Consider the following 25,587-nt stretch of genomic DNA (forward strand, 5'->3'; position numbering starts at 1 on the left):
TGTACAGATGTGGGAGTTGAACCATAAAGAGGGCTGAGCACAGAAGAATTGATGCTTTTGAACTGTGCTGCTGGAGAAGACTCTTGAGAGTCCCTTGGACTGCAAGATCACACCAGTCAGTCCTAAAGGAAATCAACTCTGAATATTTATTAGAAGGACTGATGCCGAAGCTCCAATACTTTGGCCACTTGATGCGAAGAGCCAACTCATTGAAAAAGACCCTGATGCTGGGAAAGATTGAAAGAAGGAGGAGAAGGGGACGACAGAGGATAAGATGGTTGGATGGTATCACCGACTCAATGTTAATGAATTGAACAGACTCTGGGAGATAATGAAGGATGGGGAAGCCTGGAGTGCTGCAGTCCATGGGGTCACAAAGGGTCAGACATGACTTAGTCACTGAACAACAACAACAACATTTTAAAAGCAACCAAAAAGCAGGTGATTAGTAACTTAGGAAAAAACAAAGTTTGGACATAGAATGTGATCATATCTACTGTCTACTATGAGCAATATTTACATAGTTGAAATAATATAAACACTGCATATTAATTTAACCAAGGACATGCTATAAATATATTCAGGGTGGAGGGAAGAAAAAGTATATGTTTAAAAAATTGTTTGAGGTACCTAAATCCTATTCTTCCAAATAGCTAACCAGGAGAAAATTCTAAAATTGAAAACTTAAGAAATAGAAGTATTAACATTCTATACAGGGATATAGAAAGAATTCCCAGAAGTAGGTAAAAGATTTGAAAGTACTTGCCTTTGAGAAGCAGACAGATGAGATTGAGAGGAAGGGGCAGGTGACTGTAGCCTTTCAGTTTAACTAGTCATGCTATCACATTTTTGAGAAAAACATATAATAAAAATTAAATTAAAAAACAAATGCTACATTATCTGCTTTGATAGCATTTTGGATTAACCAGTTGTGTGCAGCTGTCAAAACTCAATGAATGCATACTTTAAGATTTCCATATTTCATTGTATATACATTTTGCATCAACAGAAAAACTGATAAACAAAGCCTAAAATTCTAAAGGCATGCATAAGGATATGTGTAGTTTACTTCAAAATCCTTAAAAAAAAAAAAAGATGGATCAATGAATGGATAGAACGATGGCTAAATCTATAATAAAACAACTACAGTAAAATGTTGACAGTAGATCCTAGGAGGTAGGTATATAGGGGTTTATGGTAAAATTCTTTCAATTTTGCTGTCTGTTTGAAAAGTTTTATAATAAAAGTTTAGAACAAATAAAAACAAATTGAGCACTAAAATTCAAGAGAGAATGTTCTGTCTGGTGTACCAGCTAGGTAAACTTTAATTTTAAAATGCCTCTTGCTTTCCAGAAGCATTCTGTAGCCATTTAACCCACAGATGACTGGTCAAATCAAAGAGGGCAGTGACACGTGAAGACGAGGGCAGACTGCTATTTCTTGTTGGCACTTCTACCAGGTTCTCTACAGGGTACGTATGTTGTTCAACAATGAATGTTTAATCCCTCTTAACAAGATTTGTCCTCTGGTTATAAATATACCTGTGGTCACATGCTCATCTATTTCTTAGCCCCAATTGAACTGTAAACTCATCCAAGCTATGGTGTATAACCTCCAGGATCACACACCCAGTGGTTCATCAGTATCAGTTTTACTCTAATATACCGCAGAGAAAAAGTAGCTCTCTGGAATAACAGATTAAGGAACAAATAAGCCAGAATGTCTGGGGAAAAGAATCATACAATTTTCATCACAATGACTCTTAGGGCTTGGATCCAGTCTCGTTGGGAAGAAACTAAGTGTAAGAGAGATTAAGTGACATATCCAGAGTGATATAGCTATTTAGTGTGATTATCTTTGGGTATTTTCTTCTTATGTCCATTTAAACTATTAAATAAGTCTATGGGATACGACACACATATACTTGAATCAACAGCCACCCTTTCCCCAAAGAGGCACTTGATTTGAAAAAAAGAAGAACAAAACTGTGGGAGAGGACGGAAGAGATGGTTACTGAGCCAAACTTGGGTTTGCTTGCCTGACTTGCAGCAAAATCAACCTACTGACATGGGGTTGGGTGACGGAAAGGACAGTGTTTATTGCAGGGCCAAGCAAGGAGAATGGGTAGCTCATGCTCAAAAGACCTGAAGCCCCTGATGGCTTTCAGGCAAGGGTTTTTAAAAGCAACATTATTAGGTTTGAAGGTTGTAGGGTGCATGATCAGCTCGTGGACATTCTTCTAATTGGTTGTGTTGAGGTAACTGGGTGGTATGTTGGAAGTTAACATCATCAACCTTCTGGTTCCAACCAGTCTGGGGTCTACATGCTTGTGGTCAGCATGCAGTTACTTTCTGACACTTGGTATGGTTTTAGTATCCTCAGAAACAATTCAAGGTATGGCTCAGGATATTATCTATAACCCTTAAGGAGGAACTAAAGGTCTTTGACTTCATTTTATGGTTAAACTGCTGTAATTTTGTCTTCCTTGACTGCTATTGTTGTTGTTTCTGCATTTTCTCACTTCTCTGATTAAATATACTCTTTGGAACGTGGGGAAGGTCTAAGAGGCTAAATCCTTTTTATAAACAAGAGGTAGGAGACATGGAGGGTATGTTGCCAGGAAGGCCCCACAGAGTCTGGCTCAGTTTCAAGACCACACGTTCCTATCCAGTGTGTTTGTAGGGTGAAGTGGGAACAGGAGGATGTTAAGTGAGTGAAAAGTGTCTGTGGTTAAAGTAGTGATACACACTACCTTGTGGATGAAGCCTGAGCATATTACACGGAGAAGCCAAACACAAAAAGGTCACATATTGTATGATTCCATTTATATGAAATATCCAAAACAGGCAAATCCATAGAGACAGAAAGCAGACTGATGGTTGCCTCTGAGGCAAAGAAGAATTAGATATGTGCTTCTGATGGTGTCCTTGCAATCTTAATGCAACAGTTTCTTACTGAGGAAGTAGAACTGGTGCCAGGATAGTTTTTGTCATTCTACTGTCTACTGCGCTAAAGCAGGACTGATTTGCATTTTGATGGTTATAGAAGGAGCCACACATGGAGATCTGAGTTAAATGGAACCATATTTCTGATTTCCATCAGAAATGGTATTACCTTTATAGATTGGTGCTCAGAGCAGTTATGCACTTGGTCTGTCTTTTAACTTGGCTCTGAGCCTGAAGGCTCCCAGAATACGAGTGTCTGCTAATTGCCCTGGTGTGAATGGCCAAGGGCTGGTGTGTGTGAATGTGTATGTGCATATAAATAAAAGTGTATCTGTGTGTGAGTGTTTGTGTGTGTGTGTGTGTGTGTGTGTGTGTGCATGTGTGTGTCCCTCCTCCTGAACAAGGTGGAGTCTACCAGGGTTAGAAATATGTCAGTAGTAGTGAATCATCTAAATTTTATCACTTGAGAGTTAGAACTCAACCCTTTTTATATAGCCTTTTCCTTTTTTCTTCAAACCCCAGCGCTTGGATTCAGGAGTCTGCAAGCATGGAGTCTACCCAAAGATGGGCACAATAAAGGATAAAAATGGTAGAGACCTAGTAGATGCTGAAGAGATCAAGAAGAGATGGAAAGAATACACGGAAGAAGTGTATAAAAAAGATCTTAATGAACCGGATCACTACAACGGTGTGGTTAGTCACCCAAACCCAGACGTTCTGGAGTGTGAAGCCAAGTGGGCCTTAAGAAGCACTGCTGCTAATAAAGCTAGTGGATGCGATGGAATTCCAACAGAACTATTCAGATCTCTAAAGGAGGATGCCATCAAAATGTTGCATTCATTATGTCAACAAATCTGGAAGACCCAGCAGTGGCCACAGGACTGGAAAAGGTCAATCCTCAACCCAATTCCCAAGAAAGGTGGTACTGAAGAATGTTCTAACCATTAGAAAATTGCACTCATTCCCCACGCTAGTAAGGTCATGCTTAAAATCTTGCATGCTAGGCTTCAGAATTAGGTGAATCAAGAACTTCCAGATGTCCAAGATGGGTTTACAAAAAGAAGAGGAACTAGAGATCAAATTGCCAACATTTGCTGGAGTATAGCGGAGAAGGCAATGGCACCCACTCCAGTACTCTTGCCCAGAAAGCCCCATGGACGGAGGAGCCTGGTAGGCTATAGTCCATGGGGTCGCTAAGAGTCGGACACAACTGAGCGACTTCACTTTCACTGTTCACTTTCATGCATTGGAGAAGAAAATGGCAACCCACTCCAGTATTTTGCCTGGAGAATCCCAGGGACAGGGGAGCCTGGTGGGCTGCCGTCTATGGGGTCGCACAGAGTCGGATACAACTGAAGGGACTTAGCAGCAGCAGCAGCAGCTGGACTATAGAAAATGCAAGGGAATCTCAGAAAAACAGCTATCTCTGTGTCATCGACTACACAAAAGCCTTTGACTGGATAGATCATGACAAACTGGGGAAAGCTCTTAGAGAGATGGGAATACCAGACCAGCTTACCTGTCTTTTGAGAAACCTGTATGCGGGTCAAGAAGCAACAGTTAAAACCCTGTATGGAACAACTGATTGGTTTAAGAGTGAGGAAGGAGTGTGACAGGGCTGTCTGCTGTCACTCTGTCTGACCTATACGCAGAGCACATCATGAGACATGCCAGGCTGGATGAGTTACAAGTCTGAATCAAGATAGGCAGGAGAAACATCAACAGCCTCAGATATGCAGATGCTATCACTCTAATGGCAGAAAGCAAAGAGGAACTAAAGAGCCTCTGGATGAGGGTGAGGGAGGAGAATGAAAGAGTGGGCTTAAAACTAAATATTCAAAACACTAAGGTCATGCCTTCCAGACTGATTACTGCATGGCCAACAGAGGGGAAAAGGTGGAAGTAGTGACAGATTTCCTCTTCTTGGGCTCCAAAATCACTGCAGATAGTGACTGCAGCCATGAATTCAGAAGACAACTGCTTCTTGGCAGGAAAGCAACGACAAACCTAGACAGTGCGTTGAAAAGCAGAGACATTACTCTGCCAACAGAGGTCCATATAGTCAAGGCTTCCCAGTCATGGTCACGTATGGCAGTCATGGTCTTCCCAGTCATCATGTATGGTTGTGAGATCGGAACGCCAAAGAATTAATGCCTTCAAACTCTGGTGCTGGAGAAGACTCCTGAAAGTCCCTTGGACAGCGAGGGGTCGAAGCAGTCAATCTTAAGGGAGATTAAGCCTGAAGATTCACTGGAAGGTTTGATGCTGAAGCTGAAGCTCCAGTATTGGCAAACAGACAACACATTGGAAAAGTCCCTGATGCTGGGAAAGATCGAGGGCAGGAAAAGAGGGTGTCAGAGGATGAGATGGCTGAACGGCATCACTGATGCAATGAACATGAACTTGGGCAAACTCCGGAAGATGGTGAGGGACAGGGAGGCCTGGCGTGCTGCAGTCCATGGGGTCACAAAGAGTGGGATATGACAGGGCAACTGAACAACACACATGCTAAAGCCATGCCTGTGATCCTTAATGGCTGTAAGACCCTGGGCAGGTTCTTAGCCCCATTAAATGGCAGTTTCCTGAGCTTTAAAATGGGGATAATAATATTTCACTCCTAAGACTGTTGTGAAGAAAAAACAGCATACTGGAAGCATTGAATGTGATTCCTGGATCAACATAAGCACTAAGTAGACGCTCTTATGGTTAGAATTATAGGTGCTAAAGAAGGGCTACAAACATCCAGATACCACCCAAACTCGGGTTTATACTCATTTCCCAACATTACGGCGTGCCTTATGAATAGTTAAAATACTAAACAAACTGTAGACATCACTAAACCAACCCACTTAAAATGGTTCATCATTTGCCACTTTACAAGATACTCAAAAGCGAGTCAATTCTCTTCTCGACAGACAGACGGCCTTTCTTCATCTTCATATAGGTAGAATGATTTTGTGAACCCAGGCTGATCTGGCTTAAAAATCCAAGCATTCTTTTATCTCTACATAAATTAATAATTCAAAACAAAATTTTTAAAGAACAATCTTCCATTTTGCTAAGAAGGAGAGTCCTTTAATGGATGCCTCTAAACTTAGCAAGCTCTCCAGCCATCTTATCAGTGGGTTTTTGTTGTCCCCCTCAAATGCACACTGATGGTCAGGCCTCAGCAGCATCAGATGGAATGAGATGCAGCTAGCCAGCCCAGGACCACCTTCTTCCTGGGCTAGATTTTAACACTGATAGAGTAGACTTTTAATCCATTAATTAACGATGAAAAAGGAAGGGATAAGAGTGCTATATTCTGACATCAATAGTTTCAAACAGCCTAATGAGACTGTTTGGAATGCCTTCCAAAATTCATTAGCTCAACCATTGATGGGAGTAACTGAAGAAAACATTCAGCACAGTTTGATTCAACAGTTCTTTTCTGAACTGCCCATGAATCCTGAAACTGAAGTTCATCTGCAGTTTTTTTTATACCATGTTTACAGAGATCCTGAACCATGAAAAAGAACAGCTCTTTATCACCGACTGCTCCGTCTGTTCATCTGTTCGTCCATCACTCTATCCATCCATTCATCCATCATCCATCCATCCATCCAGCTGCCCCACAAATACTTACTGAATGTTTTTCCTCTCATGGAGCTTACCAAGAATGATGAGATATACTATGGAGATAACAATAAATAAAGTAAATGGGGGGGGGTGTGAAGGAATACAGTGCAGTATATGTGTACAAATTTAAATAGGAGAGCAGGGATGGTCTCAGGAAGTAGGCAATATTTGGGCAACAACCTGAAGGAGGTGAGGGAATAAACCATGCGTATGTCTGAAAGAAGAATGTTCCATATAGAGAAACAGTATGTGCAAAGCAGAGGGTGCACTTTGTGAGATGGAGAAATACCAAGGAGGCCTAACATAGCACAATTCCACTGGTCTATGAGACCAGAAAGCCCTGATATTTTCCCACACTGTGTTAGCCTGGGTTCCCTGGAAAACAGAGCCTGAAGAAAGGTTTAAATGCTAAAGCTTTCATGGGAGGTATAATCCATGGCAGCTAAAGTGAGGAGAAAAGAGAGACATTCAAATACAAGGTGAGGGACTTCCCTGGTGCTCCAGTGGCTAAGACTCCACACTCCCAAAGCAGGGGGCCTGGGTTCAGTCCCTGGTCTGGGAACTAGATCCTACATGCCGCAAAGAAGAGTTCACACGCCACAACTAAAGATCCCGCGTGCCACAACGAAGACTCCGAGCAGCCGAATAAATGAATAAATATTCAAATATAAGAGGATGCCCTGTGATACTGGTCACTGCTTCCCAACAAACTTTCCATCAAACTCCATGAGAGAAACACCTGATTCTCTCAGGTGTGTCCACCAGGTACCAAGCTGAAAGAACTGTGCCCCAGTACAGCCCATCAGAGAGGGAACGCATAGGGAACTTAGCTGCTGACTCTCTGCTGTCTCCTGTCTCTACAATAATCAAAGTTTGTCCCACAGGCATTAACTTCCCTGCACTTCTACACAGAAAATCATAAGACCTGTGGACTTTATTCTGTCTAAAAATAAAGATAAATTTCTCTTGAATACTAACAAATGATAAATAGTCTGTTGCTTCAGCCTAGGTCCCAAAGAGAAGATGATGTGTGGCAGGACTAGTGAATTAAACCTTTGTCGATATACACCACTGAAATTGTAGAGTCAATTTTTGTTGCAGCATAACGTAGCATATCCTGATTGACACAAAGATTCACTGCCCATTAGCACATTAATGACATGAGTTTTTCAGTAAAGGCATCTTTTTAATGTTATTTCATCCAGTATTCTCAAACTATTTTGATTATTGAATATTCTTTCCACAGAGCACCTAAATGGAAGTAGTTTGACAAAACACCGTCTGTATAATCTTCTCCAAGGAGATGGGGCAACACACCCTACTGTGGAATAATTAAAATCTTCCCAGATCTTAGCAGTTTGGGTATGAATGATGTCACATTTTTATGCCCAAACTGGACTTCCCGGGTGACGGAGTGGAAAAGAATCCATCTGCCAATGCAGGTACACTGGTTCAATCCCTCCCTGTCTGTATGCCCTGAAACAACTAAGCCGGTGCACCACAACTGCTCAGCCCACGTGCCCCAGAGCCAGTGCTCCGCAAGAGAAGCCACTGCAGTGAGAAGCCCCAGCTCTCCCCAGCTAGAGAAAGCCCCTGAGCAGCAACAAAACTCCAGCACAACCAAAAACTAAATAAAATTTAATACACACACACACACACACACACACACACACATTAATGCCCAAATTAAGGATTCCTAGCCCAAGACCACTATTCTGCTGCATCCCACAGGCCAGCAAGGCCTCCCTTGCCCAGTTTCACGACCAAAGAAAGGGCCGTAAGTCAGCGACACAGATGAAGACATCATGGTTTACCCGATGGAGGACCCTGCCTGTCTCAAGCAAGGTCCTGGAACAATATCCCATCGCATGCAATGCAGGAGCAGCCAGGCAGGACGGACACGTTGGCAGGTTTCACTGCTGGGGGAAGCCAGGATTACCGATTGTATGGGAATTGACCTCGGGTGATCCCTGCCAGGCAGATGTCATGGAGAAGGAAATGGCTATGCTCGGCTGGAGAATGCCTGGCAGGCTACAGTTAAAGACTGAGACATGGCTGAACACACACACGTGCAAGCGTGCAGGCACCCACACACACAGGCGCCCATGCATGCATGCACTCAGGCACCCGCTTACACACGCAGGTGGACAAGCATGCAGCCGTACACTCACGCATGCAGCCATGAACCCACACATGCACCCACACACGCACACATGCACGCAAGCACATACGTAGACACGCCCCCATGCACCCACTCGGCCACCCACACATGCACGCGGAAGCCCACACAAGCACGCATGCGCACACCACAGACGCACACAAGCGCGCACGCACCACGCACGCATGCGCAGATCAGAACCCATACTCGTGGGCACGCAACCCCACCGTTGCGCAGAAACAGCTGATCGCCGAAACCAGTTGAGGGGCAGACTCCTCATCAGCCGTTTGGTAAGCTGCGGTTAGCTGGGCCGTGGGGCAAGGAGGTGGGGCGTTAGTCCTGCGAGTAGGGTGTAGGTGAAGTAGGCGCTAGTCGGACAGGGGAGAGACAGAGAGCAAGAACACAGCCATTTTGAGTGGCTTGATCTTCCAACTGCCACTAGAAATTCCTCGATGCCCCTGGGACTTCACAGGGCAAGTATCTTCCAGGTAGTTAGGAAAACGCTTGCCCATGTTCTTCTGAGCTGTGTTTGTTGTCACGTACCTATTGGTACTTCGTGGTTGCCAGGTAGGCACCTATTTCTGTTTCTCTTCTATGATTTGCCGTTCTCCAGCGCTCGCTTTAAGATCCTATAGCCCTAGTGCTATGTGATGGTCTCAGGAAGAGTAGGTCTGGAGAGTATAACCCTTCTCGTCCTTTTTTATCTTGAGTAATTTTCTTTTCATGTTTTATCTCCTCTGCACAATAATCACATAACCCTTTCTTGGGCCCAACATGTCAGAACCTCTGATGAACAGAGCACTTTGAGCCATTAGGCACTGACCTCTCCCTCTAGGGGGCCCCAGAACTCTCATCAGATCAGGCACAGGGCAGACACCAGGTGAAGAATTTGTCTTCCGTCACCCCTCTATCCAGAGATCTTTCCTCTTTTGCCTCCCAGATGAAAGGAACCTTAAATCAACTCAGGTAATGCCAGGACGGGCTTCCATTGTGGCTTAGTGGTAAAGAATCTGCCTGCCAATGCAGGAGATGCAAGAGACACAGGTTCAATCCTTGACTTGTACAGATCTCCTGGAGAAGGAAATGGTAACCCACTCCAGTATTCTTTGCCTGGGAAATTCCATAGGCAGAGGAGCCTGGTGGGCTACAGTCCATGGGGTCGCAAAGAGTCTGACACCTCTCCCCTTCCCTCCCTCCCTCATCACTTCTCACTGGAAGTCTTTCTTTCCCACAAGGGCTTAGTGGGGCTCAGGGTAATCCCAGCATGGCTTCTGTGGTGGGAGAGGTGATGCGGAGAGGGAGGGGGGAATAAATCTGATTCTGAAAATAGATTGAAATTTAAAATGCAGCTGGAAATAAGACCTGGAGCAAATTCACTAAATGATTGATGAGTAAATTTAGTAATTAAGTCAGCCTATTTTCTTTACATATGACTTTCCCCTGAGAATAATCAGCAGAATTCTAAGAAAAGTATTTGCCAAAGTTATGATATATTTAATTATCCATAATTCTGTGCAGTGCGCAGAGGAAGAAAAAGAAAGCCCGGTAAGATGGCCAGGTTCATGTCTTGCCTGATAATAGAGGTGACTTTTGTGGCTGTTTTGATTATCATTTTTGATCTAGAATCAAAAGTTCTTCCCTGTAGAACTTACCAGAAAGAACTTGGCTGACAGCATCTATAGTGATGAAAGGTTTTTGTAGGCATACTTTTTAGGCAAGCAGAAGTTGGTGCTCTCACTGGTAAAGCATTGTCTTTGTGACAGTTAATGAAGTCTTTCTGTCCAAGGCAGAAGTGGGATAAACAGGACATGGTGGATTGGGCTCTACCCCTCAAATATAAAGGGGTGGCTGATGAGCTGCTCACACAGGTGAGCAGGAGTAGTGAGAATTCCTACTGTGAGCTGGTCCACCCGCTTCCAGTGACTCTCTCCTCAGAGGGGATTGCCCTTAGGCAGAGTGTCATGTGGAGTCAGTCACTTCTTACCCTAGACCTCAGTTTCCTATTTTCTTAAAGATTTCTACAAAAGCAAGCTATTTCCACACCCTCTTGAGTGCTCCAGGCGATGCAAATGGAGAGAGCCTGGGAAGTCTCTTTGTTTTGATCACTTTTACCAACTGAAGTCACTCAGTCGCATCCAACTCTTTGCGACCCCATGAACTGTAGCCTATCAGGCTCCTCCGTCCATGGGATTTTCCAGGCAAGAGTGGTGGAGTGGATTGCCATTTCCTTCTCCAGGAGATCTTTCCAACCCAGGAATCGAACCCATGTCTCCCTCATTGCAGGCAGATGCTTTACCATCTGAGGCACCAGGGAAGCCCCCCTACCAACCATACCTTCATACAACTCTTGTGAATCACCCTGCCTTTGAACTCCTGTCTGGAGGCAAGCACACTGAACCTGTTCCATATACCTGACCCAGCTGATCATTTTCTCTTATTATTATTAAATCATCAGGTTGGCATGTGTGATAAAACCCAGGAAAGTGGGGGAAGAACTAGAGGTAGCAGAAACTTACTGTTTGATTGCCTGGAATGACTACTTTCCTTATATATGCATTGTTTATTTCAAAATATTTAATGAAATCTCCTATCTCTAGGTAATATTTGATCACAGGTAGTACCCTTACAAATTTTTTATTGATAGACAGTGTACATACAGAAAAGTGCATGTAACCTAAATGTAAAGCTCACTGAACTTTCAGAACTCTAAACATGCTGTGGCCAATAACCAGATCAATAAAGAGGACTTGGGATTTCCCTAGCCGTCCAGTGGTTAGGACTCCGTGTGTCTACTCCAGGGGGCGTGGTTTCAATCCCTGATCTGCGAACTAGATCCCACAAGCCACATAGCACAAATAAGTAATTAAATCTTTACCCACAGCCCCAGAAGCCCCCTCCCCCAAATACTCCTTCCAGACACAGCTTCTCCCCCTTCAGGTAACCAATAGCCTGACCCCTACGAGCAGAGATTCCTTTTGCCTGCCTCTGTACTTTATATAAATAGAAACATATAGCCTGTTTCCCTTTTTCCTGACTTCTCTCAGTCAGCATTAAGTTTGTGAGAGCCTTCCTTATTACTCTGTGCAGTAATACATGTTTTCTTCTCATTGCTGCACAGCGGTATAAATACACTAGAATGTGTTTATCCGCTTTCCTGTTGATGGACCTTTGGGTAGTTTCCAGTTCAGTGCTGTTACAAACACCCAAATTCATGTCCTTTGTCAACACAAGTATGCACTGCTTTGGGATATGTACCCAGGAATTACTGGGTCATAGGGTAAGCAGGTGTTCAGCTTTAGTAGGTATCAACTGTTATCAAACCGTTTCTTTGTGGTTGTACCAGTTTGCACTTCCACTAGCAGTGACAAGACCACTGGTTTCTCTATAGCCTCTCCTAAAATGTACTCAGATCAGTCCCCTACCTACTAAGGGGTGTGGTATTTCTAGTGGCTCAAAATCCAGATTCTGGAACTAGACTTTCTGGGTTCAAATTCCAGCTTTATCCTTTAATAGGTGTGTGAACTTAGACATCTTACTTAATTTTTCTGTGCCTCAGTTTTTTTCTTCTGTAAAATGAGGACAATAACTAGATCATCTACCTCATAGAGTTAAGGATTAAATAACTTAATGCGTGTAGAACACTAAGGATAGTGCCTGGCATATACACAATACTCCATAAATCTTAGAGATTATTTTCATTCAAATGCATTGAAAAAAATCAGTTGCCACCAGTGCAGTAAGAGAGTTGTGTATCTTACTGTAAAAGAAATAGAAAGTTTCCCACATAACCTGGGAGGCAGTCAGCTAAGTGCCACAAGGGGTCTCTGTATGCAGGAGCAAGCTAGCATGCATGTCTCAATCTCGGGCTATGCCAGTCACAGCTAATCCTTGGGAATTTGTATGTGCAAATTAAACTAGAATCAGTGCTCCAAAATATTCATAGGAGAATATGAACCATGTATACAATCACTATAAACGACAGTCTGGGCTTTATTTATTTGGCTAATGAAGCCACTGACATCTCTCCTCTTTAAGCTAGCAGATAAGAGTTTTAGTGGATTCTTTAAAAATCTATAAACTTTTACAGTCTAGCACTTGGCAAACACCACTTTAGGAATGAACATAGATGTGTATTTCCGTAAATAACTATAGATTCAGTAAATATTCCACGGAGGAAAGAGAAATGGTAAAGAATGATGATCGGAGAGTAGGTAGGAAGTTCAAAGACGTGCAGAGCTGACACTCCAGTCTCCATGAATGGTCATTGACTAGAATTGGGTTTTAATGTTAAATATCAGCGAATCAGCAAATACATTTTTTGTCTCCATCTCCTAGCTTTTGTTCTTGTTGTTGAGTCGCTCCGTCATGTCTTTTTGCAACCCGGTGGACTGTAGCCCACCAGGCTCCTCTGTCCATGGAATTCTCCAGGCAAGAATACTGGAGTGGGTTACCACACTCTCCTCCAGGGGATCTTCTCAGCCCAGGGATTGAACCCAGGTCTCTGGCATCACAGGCAGATTCTTTCTTTCTTTCTTTCTTTCTTTATTATTTATTTTTTTTTAAATTTTAAAATCTTTAATTCTTACATGTGTTCCCAAACATGAACCCCCCCTCCCACCTCCCTCCCCATAACATCTCAGTGGGTCATCCCCATGCACCACCCCCAAGCATGCTGTATCCTGCGTCAGACATGGACTGGCGATTCAATTCTTACATGATAGTATACATGATAGAATGCCATTCTCCAAAATCATCCCACCCTCTCCCTCTCCCTCTGAGTCCAAAAGTCCGTTGTACACAGCTGTGTCTTTTTTCCTGTCTTGCATACAGGGTCGTCATTGCCATCTTTTCTAAATTCCATATATATGTGTTAGTATACTGTATTGGTGTTTTTCTTTCTGGCGTACTTCACTCTGTATAATCGGCTCCAGTTTCATCCATCTCATCAGAACTGATTCAAATGAATTCTTTTTAACGGCTGAGTGATACTCCATTGTGTATATGTACCACTGCTTTCTTATCCATTCATCTGCTGATGGACATCTAGGTTGTTTCCATGTCCTGGCTATTATAAACAGTGCTGCGATGAACATTGGGGTACATGTGTCTCTTTCAAGTCTGGTTTCCTCGGTGTGTATGCCCAGCAGTGGGATTGCTGGGTCATAAGGTAGTTCTATTTGCAATTTTTTAAGGAATCTCCACACTGTTCTCCATAGTGGCTGTACTAGTTTGCATTCCCACCAGCAGTGTAGGAGGGTTCCCTTTTCTCCACACCCTCTCCAGCATTTATTGCTTGCAGATTTTTGGATCGCAGCCATTCTGACTGGTGTGAAGTGGTACCTCATTGTGGTCTTGATTTGCATTTCTCTGATAATGAGTGATGTTGAGCATCTTTTCATGTGTTTGTTAGCCATCTGTATGTCTTCTTTGGAGAAATGTCTATTTAGTTCTTTGGCCCATTTTTTGATTGGGTCATTTATTTTTCTGGAATTGAGCTGCATAAGTTGCTTGTATATTTTTGAGATTAGTTGTTTGTCAGTGGCTTCATTTGCTATTATTTTCTCCCATTCAGAAGGCTGTCTTTTCACCTTGCTGATAGTTTCCTTTGTTGTGGAGAAGCTTTTAATTTTAATTAGATCCCATTTGTTTATTTTTGCTTTTATTTCCAGAATTCTGGGAGGTGGATCATAGAGGATCCTGCTGTGATTTATGTCTGAGAGTGTTTTGCCTATGTTCTCCTCTAGGAGTTTTATAGTTTCTGGTCTTACATTTAGATCTTTAATCCGTTTTGAGTTTATTTTTGTGTGCGGTGTTAGAAAGTGATCTAGTTTCATTCTTTGACAAGTGGTTGACCAGTTTTCCCAGCACCGCTTGTTAAAGAGATTGTCTTTACTCCATTGTATATTCTTGCCTCCTTTGTCAAAGATAAGGTGTCCATAGGTGCGTGGAAAAATAGGAAAAAGCCATGAAACAATCATTGTATTGGGTGGGCCAAAAAGTTCATTCTGGTGTTTCCGTGACATGTCACAAGAAACCCAAATGAACTTCTTGGCCAATGCAATATTTGAACGTGTGTACATGTGAATTTGAGTTTCTGGCTCAGCCACTTGTTAGCTATGAGTCCTTGCCTTCTCTGAGCAGATGTTTCATGAAAGATGGAAGCATTAGCAGATCTCAGAAGGAAATTTTGTAGATTAAAGGAGGTTATGTTAGTGGTGCTTGGCAAGGAGTGAGTCCCAAGTAAATGGCAGTCACCCTGGTGTGTTATTCTGCTAAGGCTATGATGCTGCTGCATAGCAAACACCCCACCCCTAAATCTTAGTGGTTGACCAAGATACCATTGATGTTCTTCCTCATGTGTCTGTGGGTCACTTATGGCAGCTCTGCTTAAGGCTGTGAATCAGACTGAGGTCTGTTCATATGTGTCTCATTTTCCAGTTGGCAGCTTCCTGGGATATGCACTTCTCATGGCACATGACAGAAATACAAGAAGAACTTGGCAGAATTTTGCAATGCCCTTTAACATCTCAGTGCAGAACCCATTAATGGTCACTTGTGCCCATTTTCCCTTAGCCCGAGCAAGTCATATGGTGAATTTCAAGGTCAGTGGGATGGAGAAGTATAATCTACCTAGTGAAACTATGGCACAATACAGAGAATAGAAGGAAAAATTATGAACAAATAATACATTCTTCCACACTTCCCTTCTGCAGGGTGTCAACAGAGGAGAAAAGAAGGGTGGGTAAGGAGGGAAGAAATAAATAGTTGGATCCCATAGGAACTCTACCTTGTGCCTCATTTGGAAGGGCTTGTCTGGCCTCCTTTGTAGAACTGGTCCAGCACTCTTTGCAGGCAGAGAAAAGCAGTTCCGTGGGCGTGGCAGCTTTCTGGATCCTCCCCCACTCCAGGTATTTGTGATGAGGGACACACTACTCAGAGACAGTCTAGAATTCACCAGAAGCCTTCTTAAATTCTGCTTGCTGGAACACATCTAATTTTATTTGGAAGATAAACGGAAGCAAGAGCTGGTGAAATTCAGCAAAACAGACTATACTATACACCAGTTGTCACAATCACCACATCTTTGTCTAAATTCAACGCCTTCTCTTCACCCTTTCAACAACTGTTTAATGTATGGGCGCTGTCTCTTATGATTTGCTCCAAATGACATCATCTCTTCTCCCGTATATAATAGAGTGAAATGGCTCAGTCGCATCTGACTCTTTGCGACCCCGTGAACTGTAGCCTGCCAGGCTCCTGTGTCCATGGGATTCTCCAGGCAAGAGTACTGGAATGGGTTGCCATTTCCTTCTCCAGGGGATCTTCCCAGCCCAGGGATGGAACCCAGGTCTCCCACATTGCAGGTGGACACTTTAACCTCTGAGCCACCAGGGAAGACCCCAGGACATAATGGTGGTAGGCTAAGAGTCCTTCATTTGAAATCTAATATTTCATTTGTATTTCAAATCTAGGTGAATAGGCAGCCCCACCTCTATTTAACCAGAGGGTTCTGGCCAAATATGTAGTGTGGTTGTAGACACTTACCAGATACACCCTCATATATTCCCTAATTTCAGGAGGAGTTGAGTGAATTAATCCAAGGTGTTTAACTGTCATAACTGAGGATCACTCCGAACGTATCTCCAGATTTCAAACTGTATGAAAGTCATCTCCCTAAAGGTCGTTTTGAAGATATTTAGCAATAGCTGTGCGAGCAGAGGATGGCAGGCAGAGCTGGGCTCTGTTACAATCTCAGAAGAGTTACACAACCACCCTTCTCCAGGTGTGGTCCCTGGACCATCAACATCAGAATCACCAGGGCTGTTTGTTAAAAAGGCAGAGTCACAGGGAACCCCCCAGACTTAATGAGTTGGAATTTCTGGGTGTAGGACCCAAGAATCTCCACTTCTGTATACATCAAGGCTTTTGTATAACCTCAAATTTAGACAAAGTTCCCATACATCTTTGATTCCCAGTATCAGTTATGGAAAATGCAAAGTTTTTCTAATGTCAAATGAATCATTCTCACTGTTAAACAAAAAGGACCTCTTTCATTATTACTATTACTGAAGGATTTTTTAAAAGACTAAATTTGTTGAAACTTTCAGCCAGGGTACTATTGGAATAAGATTTATTTTGCCCCCTTCGCTCTTTTTTTAACATAATTTGAACATTTGAAACTCTTTTCATGAAGACTATTTCAGTAATAAACATTTTCCTCCCATTTTCTCAGATACCAATGGCCTACAAAAGTTGTATAAAGATTTTTAGATGAAAGATGAAAGTTAAGAGACACAATTATTGGGAAGGACAGGAGATTTTATTTGTGTGTTACATGTAACACATATTCCCCCTAATGAATAGATGATCAACTGCGTTTTTATGGTGTTTTAGGTAAAAGGACTGTCTTCGGTGAAAGTAGTGTAACCACCTAAATAAGGATTATCTTTCATCTTCCACTGAGTAAGTATATTTTAATGTTTTTAATCTGTGCGCGTGGGATAATAAAAAGCATCAACTGCTTCAATAAGTGAATTAAACAAAAAGACAGTTTTGAGAGCTGAGAGAAGTATAAAAATCATCAACCAAGAACCAGTCTAATGGACTCCTCCCTCCCTTTTCTACCTTCTTTCACCTCCTATTATTACATGTAAGTTGAAAGGGCTTCATCTTAATGGCTTCCTGCTTCCAACTGTGTGGAAAGTGAGTTGGAATCATTTGGAGTATTCTGAAACCTTACTGTAATCATGAACACAGAGATGCAAAGAGATGTTGAAACATCTGTTTTCCAGATTAAGAATATCACCCAGATAGTTGGGGAACAAAGTTTTCCATTATCTCGCCTTAAATCCAATTAGCAAATACATGTCATTCTAAAAGATTCTGGTAACCATTGCTCAGAGGGAGAACAATCCAGAAAAGAAACACAAAAAGGATATTTTCAGCACCATGAAATTTAAGGACTAAGAGAACTATGGTAAGAAAGATAATGATAAAGCTCATGCATGTAAGACTTTTATGTGGTTGGGCTCAGAGTTTTTTCACTTTATTTTACGACAAGTAAATAAATGGTTGAGTGACAAGAAGAAAATAAGGTTACCTTCAAGGTGATTTCAACAGAAAAAGTATTTCCCTGTGAAAATACCAAGATGTTTCCTGACCAACAGGATTGGAATGTCAAGGGTTCAAATGCATTCACCGAGCATTTATTTCTATTTTGAATTTCCCTAAACTGTTTGCCTCAACATATCCTCCCAACATTTTTGAGAGAGGTCAAGGGTTTAAGAGGCCCTGGGGTTTAAGCTCACAATTCTGGTTCACAAACATATCTCATGTCAAAGTGTGAGTGTGCTATAGAAAGTGAAGTCGCTCAGTCGTGTCCGACTCTTTGCGACCCCGTGGACTGTAGCCCACCAGGCTCCTCCGTCCATGGGATTCTCTAGGCAAGAGTACTGGAGTGGGTTGCCATTCCCTTCTCCAGAAGATCTTCCCCCCCCAGGGACCGAACTGGTGTCTCCTGCATTGCAGGCAGACGCTTTAACTCCTGAGCCACCAGGGAAGCCCAATATTTCTTTGAGCTCCTTTTTTGGGTGGGAGGCGCGGGAGGCACGAATACTGGAGTGGGCTGCCATTCCCTTCTCCAGGAGATCTTCCCGACCCAGGGATTGAACCCGGGTCTCCCGCATTGTAGGCAGACCCTTTACCGTCTGAGCCACCAGGGAAGTCTTGAGTGTGCTATAGCTGAGCATAACATGGTCACATCTGTTCAGCTGCCTGGTGATTTTACTTGCAGTATCCAGTAAATGGTGCTATTACAGTGCTCCTGCAGTCAAAGGTCTCATTGTAACCTGATTCTATTTTCTATAATTGAGAATCAGTTTAGTGTTTGGTTCACAGGTGCTGATGCTACTGCTAAGTCACTTCAGTCCTGTCCGACTCTGTGTGACCCCATAGATGGCAGCCCACCAGGCTCCCCTGTCCCTGGGATTCTCCAGGCAAGAACACTGGAGTGGGTTGCCATTTCCTTCTCCAATGCATGAAAGTGAAAAGTGAAAGGGAAGTCGCTCATTCGTGTCCGACTCTTAGCGACCCCATGGGCTGCAGCCTGCCAGGCTCCTCCGTCCATGGGATTTTCCAGGCAAGAGTACCGGAGTTGGGTGCCATTGCCTTCTCTGTTGGTTCACAGCTATTCATAACTAAACTTTGAGTTTCTCCACCAGAGTCTTGATGCCTGTTTCTAAAACAAATACTGTGCCTTAAAATTGGCCAACATAGATATTTTGCTTAATTGAAGAGTGGAAGAGTTTTACCCCAATTTATTCATTTTTGTACATACCACTGCTTGAAGGACTCCGGACTTGTCTGTGCAATTGTAACTGAAATAAATAGGGCACAATACCTAGCATATATGATATACTCTTGATAAATATTTGCTGAATGAATGAAAAAAAATAGTGGCTTTAGACTGAATTATGGTGGCAAATTTGCACACGCAAACAGACACACACTCACTTCTTTTACCATTATGGGGATGACCCGGAATTCTTTGAGATGTCAAGGTTAGTTCTGGAGAAGGGAATGGCAACACACTCCAATAGTCTTGCCTGGAAAATGGACAGAGGAGCCTGGAGGGCTATAGTCCATGGGATTGCAAAGAGGTGGACACAACTGAGTGACTGAGCACCTCACGAAACTGGGTGGGGGGTGCAGAAAGAAGATATAAAGCTTAGTTCTAAATAGGGATGCCTCTATTGATGTTTGATGATTACGAACCCCACCCCCACCCCCCATAGGGTTCTCAGAATCTGAACTGGAGCACCTTTCTCTGTCCTTGCAGTGAGCTGCAGACACTTGATCTTCCAGTGGAGATTGCCAAACCTTTGCGGGCAGAAACCTGGTCTTATATCATCTTTGAAGTTCTCACTGCACCTAATTTAGGGCATACCCATAGAGAAGGTTCTATTATTATCCCCATTTTCACATGAGGATACTGAGGTTAAGCAGCTGAAGTCATCTTAAGTTAAAGTCGGATAGTTAGTGGTGAAGACAGTGCTAGTGTTTGATCCCTGGCAGGGTGAGGCCTGAGGCTCCTCTGCCTAGGGTAATGTATCAGAAAGGTAGCTGCTACCCTCCCCCCACCCCCCAAAAAAGTAAGGTAAGGAGTCAACTATGAAATTACAACTCAGAGAATAAGAGTAATGAAAAAACTAAATGTTCTAGACCTGCCAAGACATTGGAGTAACTTAGATAGAAATTATGAAACTGTATTATCTGTCCTGGGTATTTACTCAACAAGATCCTGGCAAATAAATCCAATTCAAGAGAGAGATTCAGGGGAATCATTGGCTTTTCCCTCTCTGTAGACACTACATCGTTCAAATGCCAAGGAAGACCTAAAAGGGAACCTTTTGTGTGAAATAGGTAGTATGTATCAAACAGAGTGTGGCCAGTCCTCTGGAATTGCCTGAAACTCTCCAGTGAGAAGCAACGGGAATTTTTCTCTGGTATGCTGATCCTCTCACAGCTGATGCCCCATCCTCTGTCTCTCTTCCTTTTGGCCAGTTTGCTTCTTGAAGCTAGGCAGAACATCCTTAAAGAAACGGGCATCCTCTGGCTCTCTACTTTAAGTTATTAGTAGTTTGGGAAGCTTTGTGGAGTCTGTAGGACATGGGCCAATTAGGAGAGAAACAGAGGGATGGGGTGGGGGGGTGGAGAGGGAAGAGACAGACACACAGAGACAGTGAGACATGGAGAGAGGTGAAATGACACTGAAAGTCCTTGAGAGTGTACTGACCTTAGAAAGCCTTTTCGAAACCAGTCACTAATTCAATATGATGAATTACCTTAAAGTAGCTTGTAGAGTGTTTCCTGAGAAGAATTGGAGGTCGCTTCAAAGGAAATAAATAAACCACAACTGATGTGCTGATGTTTTAAAGAGAAAAGGCAATTGCTAAAAATGACCATCCAATTTCCATTACTTACTACAGTAATTAGAAACAAGGAATATGTTTATTGATCTGAAGTGGTTCAAACAGTATTTTCTTTGTTCAAACCAATTTAGCTGGAGGAAAAGTCAAGAGTTTGCCTTGTGTGGGGGCGGTGGTGGGGGGGATTGTGGAGAGAAAGAGATTCTCTACATAAAAACTGTTGTTTTTCTATCCTCGGGCCACTCACCTAAGAAGAATAACTGGGTTTCTATTAAAGCAAAGGAATTGTTGCCCCTGATCACTATTGGTTTAGCTCTAGGCCCTTGAGACTCAAAGTAGGTTTGGCATTAGCAATATCAGTATAATCCGGGCATACATTAGACAGGTAGATTCTCTGGCCCCACCCCAGTCCTAACTGAATCATCATCTAGTTTTTAACAAGATGTTTCCTGATTCATAGGCACACTAATGTTTGAGAAGTACCAGTCTAGACCAACATGAATGGTTATTTAAACAGTTGATAGAAAAAAGAGATGGTTAAATAAAGGAGGAAATACTATCTGATAAAAGCACTTTTGTCCAAAGATTTGTTGGTGTTGATAAACTTGCTCCTATTCACTTAACCCAGGTTTGAAGTAAAATCTTCATAGGCCCATTCTGAAATGACGTTTACCAGCTCCAGCGTCCTCATGGTTGACTGAGCTCCCACAAATGGTTGCTGACTTTGTTTGTGTCCCCAGGTGAGCAGAAATGAGTGAACAAGCAGAAAAAAGCAGTTCCGTGCGAGAGAGACCTGCACGTCCAAGTTCTCCTGAGAAACCAAGTGAGATGGAACTGAAGCAGATGAAACGGGTGGAGCAGCAGTTAAAACGGTTGTCATTTCAAAATTCCGGGCCTCAGGCAGCCACCTTTAACCCTAAATTAAGGCAGCTGATGAAGGAAGGGCAAATGGCAAGCAAGAATGAGTCTGTTCCTGTCAAACGCAAAGTCAACAAGTATGACGAAAAGGGCAGGCTCACCTTCAATCAGGCTGACCTGTGTGACTGCCTTGATAAAGACTGCCAGGGTTGCTTCTACCCGTGCCCCAAGTGTAACTCCACCAAGTGCGGGCCCACTTGCCGCTGCAACCGCCGCTGGTTCTACCACACCATAGTCGATGAGAATGGGGAGGTCATCAGCAAGATGCCATTCGACCTCTCTGACTAGGAGCAGCCCTCCAGGCTGATGCATTTTCTCTGCTTTGCAGTTATACCAGCCTCTGTCTCCTGGGTGAATTTTAGGACTGGGGGACAAAAAGTTTTACAAATATAGTTTAGACTATTTAGTGTTCTCTGAAGCCATAGAACCCTGTGTAATGCACTGTCTTTCTCTAACCTTCCTGCTGTGATGACTCAGATTCCTCCCCTGGTAACCAGCAACTGAATTCCTACTCTGCTCTCGGGTTAAAAATCCCTTTCCTCTTTGCTGGTACCTTAGGAGATGGAGTTTTAGGTTTTTTAGAATTCTGTAGCTGAGAGCTTATCTTGACAAAGAACATATGTTTATAATAGTTACCGTTAGGATCTTACACATTATCAATTCTAAATCAGAATTCTATTTGGATTGACTTGCACTGCATATTCATAGTCTCATGCTTTTAGTGTTACTGTTTTAACAATATTAAAATGAAATTTGTTTTTTAAAAAAAAAAACATTTACTAGGCCCCATGGCCAACTGTCCCAACATATGAGCACAAAATGAGAGATTCAATTTAAGTGATATCCAAAATGCCAACTGGAAGCAGACTTCAAAGGACAAATTTTAATCTAATTGTTACCTAGAAATGATTTAAAAGCAGTTTTTTAGTGGCTAAGGTTACCAGCCACACAGAACTGGCCAACGTGGTATAAAATTCCTAAGGCCTAAGTTGCATTTGGTCTTAGAGGTATAGGATTTAAGGAAATTCAGCTAGAGTTTCTGCTGACCTCAGTGAAGATACCATCTCAGAAGACTGATGTGAAACATCTGGGCCAGGTTTGGCAGCTATTGTGCAAAACTGTTTCTAGGGAAAATCTCTATGAAACTGTTCACACCCACAGCGTCATCGGGAAAGTTTCTCTTCAGTCATCTTTGATACCAAGTTTTATTCAAATGATCTATCTGTAAGGAGAAAATTGCTTTTTCCACTTTTCCACGTTTATGTCTCATGAACATTTAATTGCTCCTTCTGAAGCTTTGGATTCGGCACAAAGAGTTCAGTCTTTCCACTGAACACAGTTGTGCAGGCCCTGGCCGAGGCTGCAGAAATAATGGGCTAAAAATAGACAGAAGGCTCCTATCTCTGTCCCACCAAATGGCTATGTATGTTTACCCACTAGAAAATATTCACCTGAAACCACTTTTGCCTCTGACTAACTCACCCAAAATCTCTGTGTGGCAAATTCATTAATAAAAAGCATTTAATTTTCCTTACTTTGATTTTTTTGTGTGTGAGAAAGTGCGTGTGTTTTAGACCCAAGAGAGAAAAAAATACATTTCCCCCCCTTCCCTGAAGCAAATCCATGTTTTGTTCTTGGGCAAACACCAATCACTTTCCATCAGAAATTCCTGATAGTGATATTAGGTTGGTGCAAAAGTTTTGCCTCATCCGCCATATTCACCTGACCTCTTGCCCACCACTTCTTCAAGCATCCTGACAACTTTTCGTGAGGGAAAGGCTTCCACAACCAGCAGGAGGCAGAAAATGCTTTCCAAGAATTTAATCAAATCCTGAGGCACGGATTTTTTTTTTAATTTTTATTTTTACTTTATTTTACTTTACAATACTGTATTGGTTTCGACATACATTGACATGAATCCACCACGGGTGTACACAGATTTTTAAAAAATTATTCATTTATCTTTAAATGTTATTTTTTAATTGAAGGATAATTGCTTTACAGAATTTGTTTTCTGTCAAACCTCAACATGAATCAGGCATAAGTATACATATGTCCCCTCCCTCTTGAACCTCCCCCTCATCTCCGTCCCCATGCCACCCCTCTAGGTTGGTACAGAGACCCTGTTTGAGATCCCTGAGACATACAGCAAATTCCCTTTGGCTATCTGTTTTACATACGGTAATGCAAGTTTCCATGTTACTCTCGCCATACATCTCACCCTCTCCTGCCTTCTCCCCGTGTCCATGAGTCTGTTCCTCCATTGCTGCCCTGCAAATAAATTCTTTGGTACCATCTGTCTAGATTCTGTATATATGCATTAGTAGACGATATTTCTCTTTCTCTTTCTGACTTACTTCACTCTGTATAATAGGCTCTAGGTTCATCCACCTCATTGGAACTGACTCAAATGTGTTCCTTTTTATGGCTGAGTAATATTCCATTGTGTATATGTACCACGACTTCTTTATCCATTCATCTGGCAGTGGACATCACGGTTGCTTCTATGTCCTAGCTGTTGTAAACAGTGCTGCAGTGATCATTGGGGTACATGTGTCTTTTTCAGTTTCGGTTTCCTCAGGGTATATGCCTAGCAGTGGGAATGCTGGGTTATATGGTGGTTTTATTCCTAGTTTTTTAAGGAATCTCCATACCGTCTTCCATAGTGACTGTATCAATTTACATTCCCACCAACAGTGCAAGTGTTGATCCACACCCTCTCCTGTTTGTAGACTTTTTGATGAGGGCCATTCTGACCAGTGTGAGGTGATACTTCATTGTAGTTTGGATTTGCATTTCTTTAATAATGAGCAATATTGAGCATCTTTTCATGTCTGTCTGAGCCATCTGTATGTCTTCTTGGAGAAATGTCTGTTTAGATCTTTTCCCCACTTTTTAATTGGGTTGTTTTTCTGGAATTGAGTTGTATGAGCTGCTTGTATATTTTGGAAATTAATCCTTTGTCAGTTGTTTGATTTGCTATTATTTCCTCCCGTTCTGAGGGTTGTCTTTTCACCTTTCTTATAGTTTCCTTTGCTGTGCAAAAGCGTTTAGTTTAATCAGGTCCCGCTTGTTTACTTTGTTTTTTATTTCCATTAATCTAGGAAGAGGGTCATAGAGGATCTTGCTTTGATTTCTGATATCGAGTGTTCTGCCTATGTTTTCCTCTAAGAGTTTTATAGTTCCTGGTGTTACATTTAGGTCATTAATCCATTTTGAGTTTCTCTTTGAGTATGGTGTTAAGAAGTGTTCTAATTTCGTTCTTTTACATGTAGCTGTCCATTTTTCCCATCACCGATTATTGAAGAGGTTGTCTTTGCCCCATTGTACATTCTTGTCTCCTGTCTTGTTCCATTGGTCTATATTTCTGTTTTTGCGAAGCACAGATTTTTATGCTACAGGAATAAACAAACTTATTTCTCGTTGGCGAAAATGTGTTGAATGAATGTAATGGTTCCTATTTTGATTCACAAAGATGAGTTTGAGTCTAGTTATACTGATTTAAATTTCGTGGTCTGAACCCTCAATTACATTTGCAGCAACCTAATACTTTGCTTGTTTTACAGGTCATCTTAGACCAAGAGTTTAAATAAAATGAGCTATCAGAATCAGTAGTTTTTCTTTTTAATACTCAAACCGGTATCCAGCTTTGCTGAATTGGTGAAGATGGGCTTGAAAATACAAACTGAACTTTCATTCTAGTCAAAGAACAGTCTTGTGCTTCAAAGATAGGAACCCAGGGACTTCCCTGGCAGTCCAGTGGTTAAGACTCTGTGCTTTCAGTTCAGGGGATATGGGTTCAATCCCTGGTCGGGGAGCTAAAGCAATTCGTCTGAACCTACCCGGAATCTTTGCAGTGCAAAAGTAGTTGTTATCACTGTCCATTTACCTGCTGCAGTGCCCTTTGCATTTGAAAAGCACAGAGGTAATAGTGTTACCATGTTCACAAAACTACTAGAGAAAGGTTGATAAACAATTTATAACCACTTTCACAGCAAAGAACACATTTGTCTGAGCTTTT

General features: G+C 42.3%; 1 pseudogene; it reads left to right on the forward strand.

The window, feature by feature from the left end:
* Positions 1-21,398: 21,398 nt before the first annotated feature.
* LOC138072030 (ARL14 effector protein-like pseudogene) lies at positions 21,399-21,854 on the forward strand (annotated as a pseudogene).
* The last annotated feature ends 3,733 nt before the right edge of the window (positions 21,855-25,587 follow it).

The sequence above is a fragment of the Capricornis sumatraensis genome, chromosome X, assembly GCF_032405125.1.
Source record: "Capricornis sumatraensis isolate serow.1 chromosome X, serow.2, whole genome shotgun sequence".
In the NCBI taxonomy this organism is placed as follows: domain Eukaryota; kingdom Metazoa; phylum Chordata; class Mammalia; order Artiodactyla; family Bovidae; genus Capricornis; species Capricornis sumatraensis.